General features: G+C 48.2%; 1 long non-coding RNA gene across 1 annotated transcript; it reads left to right on the forward strand.

Annotated features, from left to right (window-relative positions):
- The first annotated feature begins 377 nt into the window (after positions 1-377).
- LOC123648212 lies at positions 378-2,808 on the forward strand. The gene is made up of 2 exons (XR_006738524.1): positions 378-2,540; positions 2,663-2,808. It is a non-coding gene; the product is annotated as an uncharacterized LOC123648212 (long non-coding RNA).
- The last annotated feature ends 1,157 nt before the right edge of the window (positions 2,809-3,965 follow it).

The following is a 3,965-nucleotide window of genomic DNA, read 5'->3' on the forward strand; positions in this document are numbered from 1 at the left end:
TAGTAACTAGGGATCCTGACTTTGCTACGAAAAATAAAGATTTTCTAAGCCGGAGGGGACTGCTTTGGGGATGGGGTGAGCAGTGCCCGCAGCACATTTTCACTAGCAGCACATCTGTCGCGGCACCGCTCCCTTCTCGGTGCCGAGGGTTTCTCACTGACGGCGGCTCGTTTCTCAGAGCCGGCAGATGTTCACCAGCAGCACCCTTTGTCGAGCCAGAAGCGATATTTGCCTCGGTAAGCAATTTTCCGCGCGCGGGCTCTCGCTGGGTCCCGGTCCCGCTACTTTCTCGAATCTGCCGGCCACTTGAAGCACCGATAGGTAAACCGAGTTGGCTGTTTCCCGTTAGCACTTTCGCCTGCTGAGCCCAGCGCAAAGGTTTCTGACGGTGCCCTGCGGTCGCCTACTCGTTCTGGGACCGCTTCTGCCGCAGCTTCACGGTCGCAGTAACCAGAGTCCGCCTTAGCTCTTTGGCCGGAAGCGCCCAAACGGTGTTTTTTCTGTCAACGCGCGAATTTGCACCGTTTCTCTCAGCCCCAGAACCTCTGGTTTCTCACGGTCGAAGGTTTCTCGGTGACGGCGCCGTTGATTGCGCCAGAACGGATGTTCGTTCCTAGCAGCGCCGCTAGTTGGCATCGCTTGGAGGCTCCCAGTACCGTTTCTCGGAGCCGATTCCTCTGGGTCTGAGCACAGCTGGTAGTTCGGTGTCTGAATTTTCTGGGTGGCAGCACCGCTGCTTACCCCGCCCGGACGGGGCAGTTCCCTCGTTGCCCGGAGCCGGGTGCTTCCTGGTGGCAGCGCCGCGGGGAGGGTCGAGCCCGCCGCGTCCCAGGAGCCCCACTGGGGTAGAGCTTTGCCGGCGCTTTCTCTCTCCCAGCACCGACCGCGACGCCGGGTCGGATCTCTCTTGGTCTCCAGAATCGGGTCTTGTTACCTGTACCGGCTGCGTGTCTGTCGCTGGACCCCGCGGTTTTGCCGCCTCATCAATTTCTTGGTTTCGATTTAGCGCTGCCTGGGATTTCTCTCTCTTGTCCACCCGCGGAGGGGAATAATAGTGCGTTGATGTCTCTGCCACAGTCCCGACTTAGACAAGCGCCAGTTTAACCCTGCCTGTGATTTCTTAGTGGTAGGAAGTCAGGGGCCGTAGCAAGTCACGGTTTAACCGTGCGATGACGATTTCTTACTCGGAGCGAGTGTGGCTTTAGCGATTTCTTAGCGTAGCAAGTTCCGGTTTCGCAATAGTAACCCCCATTTTAGCTATACGTGTGATTTTTTAACTCTCGTTAGAAACCTGGGTACTGGCAAATGCGATTTTTAAAACACCAGTTTAGCAGTGCCTGGAATTTCTTAGTCATACCAAGTTTGCTTTCGCAATAGCGAGTCTCTCCCTGGCTGTTTGTGATTTATACTCAAGTAGAAGTGGGGGTATACAGGCTACTGGAATTTTCTACCTGTGGCAAATACCAGTTTAGCCATGACTCTTTGTTCTTAATCCTAGGAAATTTTGAATTGGGCGCAAGAAGCACCGGTTTAGTTCTGACAGAAATATTATAATCGTAGGATCACGGCATTCAACAGCGTTTGCAATTTCTTCTTTGTAGGGTTCTCTGTGTGTTTCTTTTATTAATATTTTTTTAAAAAATATTTTTGGTGTGCCTTGTTTTGGGAACGGGGTTATCAGTGTATTTTGCTTCCATTTCTGTTTGCTTTTTCGAGTTTCATTGCTTATATTATTTCTTCGTTTAAATGTTTTTGCTGCTTCTACTGATTTTCGGGGGTCACCACTCATCTTCGCGCTAACGTGCCGTCTCCGACACCCGGGTCTCGGCGCGGCGGCCCCGCTCCTGCGCGAGCCAGCGCTTTCGCATCCGCACTTTCGCCAGCAGCGCCGGCCCTGCAGTTTCTCAGTCGTTCCACCCTTCGGGGCACTGACAGAACGTTTGCCGTTCACAACACTCGCAGGTTCTTTGTGGATCACTTTCCCTGCTCTAGCACCGCTACTTTCCCCAGGGTGGCTGTTGCACGATCGCAGCATCGTGATTTGCACCGAGGCGGCCTCTCAGCACAGACCGCTGTCAGGGCGTGGCCGCCATTTCCCCGTCGCGGCGAGTATTTCACTGAGTAGGCCCTTTCTCCGCAGAAGCGCCAATCGTTCCTCCAAGTCCCGATGTTTCTCGTCGACAGTAGTTTTCTAGTGCCAATACCTTAATTATCCCAAAAAGCAGGTTGCCGCTGGGTACGCCGCTGGTTGTTCAGTGTTGGCAGTGGGTGTGTCCCAGTGCCTCGCTTCCTCAGACCGCCGTTTCTGAGTCGCAGCACCGCTCGTCAGTCCAAACAGATTTGATCTCAGTGGCAGCACAGCTGGTGGGTCGAGCCCGCAGCTTCTCCTTAGCCATTTCGCTCGTTTTGGGGTCCTAGCACTGCTGGTGGTACCCCCAGAAGCTCTTTGCGTGTCGCGGAGTTGCAAGACATATGCCAAGTCTACCCAACGCTGCCTCGCTTAGCTAGGCTGCAGGGCGAAAAGAGCAGACTGGTGCCAGGTAAGACCCCTCTTGGATATTTGGGAGCCATACCCTTTGCAGTCCCACGTGCAAGAATGTTGCCCCCAGCTTTCTCCTCCCACCTGGAGAAGAATTTTTTCTTGGTTCTCCCCACTCTCCAGGCTGCATCGTCGGTGGATTTCAGAGTCTAGGACACCTGAGATTTCTGCACAGTTTCTATTGGATCTTGGGATCTTTCTTCTTGGAAAGATTATCAGTTACAATAGCATCTATTCATGTTCTTAAAATAAAGTTTGCCTTTACAATCCTTTCTCAAGTTTTGTTCTCTTTCTAAATAAAATTACACAGAAACATCAAATGCCTTTTTTGTTTGTTTTGGTTTGTTTGAACGTTGTTTTAGTATTCAGTAAGACCAAGTAAGAGGTGTGTGACTGGGTTAGCAGTGCGTGTAGGAACAAAGCAAGGGCTCCTCCCACCCATATTCCTTGATTCCTCAAACCAAGCACATATATGGTAGGGCTGTCTTTGGTCAAAAACTCTTGGCCTTAAGAATATCAGGGTGGCCAAACCAAACTCTCTCCCTCACCACGAACTCTACTGCACTGTGTATCCACACTGTTCCTGTGCTGAGCACCATAGGGCAAATGATACAATAACTGCTGTACTTTGTTTTCTATCTACGCTGTTCCAATTACATGTAAACTGCGAAGCTTCTACATTTTTATGTATTTCTTTTGAATGAAACAGAAGGACAACATCCAGTAATCAGTCATCCCTTTGCATATTCATGTAAGCTGGTATAAAAAAAGAGTAAACTGTAGCCTCAATTTAATACAGGTTAGATTTTGCTGTCAAATGAACTTTGCAGTCTAAATTAAACTCCAAACATTAAGATTACAAGACATTTTGTATTTTACAATTGCTAATAAAGATTTGTGGGACTGTACTTTAAATTCTATCAGCTATTTGCAAGAGGGTATATGAGGACTGCCATTCTCTAAGTGAATTCAAGAAATATTTTATTAATCCCCCACGTTAAGGGGTACTATTGATGTCAACAGCAGAAAAGGTTGAGGATGAAATAAATAAATAAATTCTGGATAATAATTTATTTTCTTTGATTACTTATTTTCTTTATTACGTATACTTCCTGAGAAATAAAGGCCAAGGATTTCGGTTTGTATACTCTTCTTGTCTGTTGGGCAGTCCCAATTAGATGTCAAGAAACTGGGTGGAGACATTAATCTTAGGAGCAAATTGCTTCAGAAGAGGGAGTTAATGATATTAAAATTAAATCTTATCATCAGGAATAAAATTATCTAGATTGGCTAACACAGATTGGTTTAGGGGTTGAAAAGAAAAAGTACTACTGCACCTATGGAAGAAAACCTGTGTTTTAGGGTCCCTGGCTTATAGAAAGTTCATTATTGCCCCAAATCACATTGCTAGTCCTGCAGCAGAGAC

Source organism: Lemur catta, chromosome 12 (genome assembly GCF_020740605.2).
Source record: "Lemur catta isolate mLemCat1 chromosome 12, mLemCat1.pri, whole genome shotgun sequence".
Lineage (NCBI taxonomy): Eukaryota > Metazoa > Chordata > Mammalia > Primates > Lemuridae > Lemur > Lemur catta.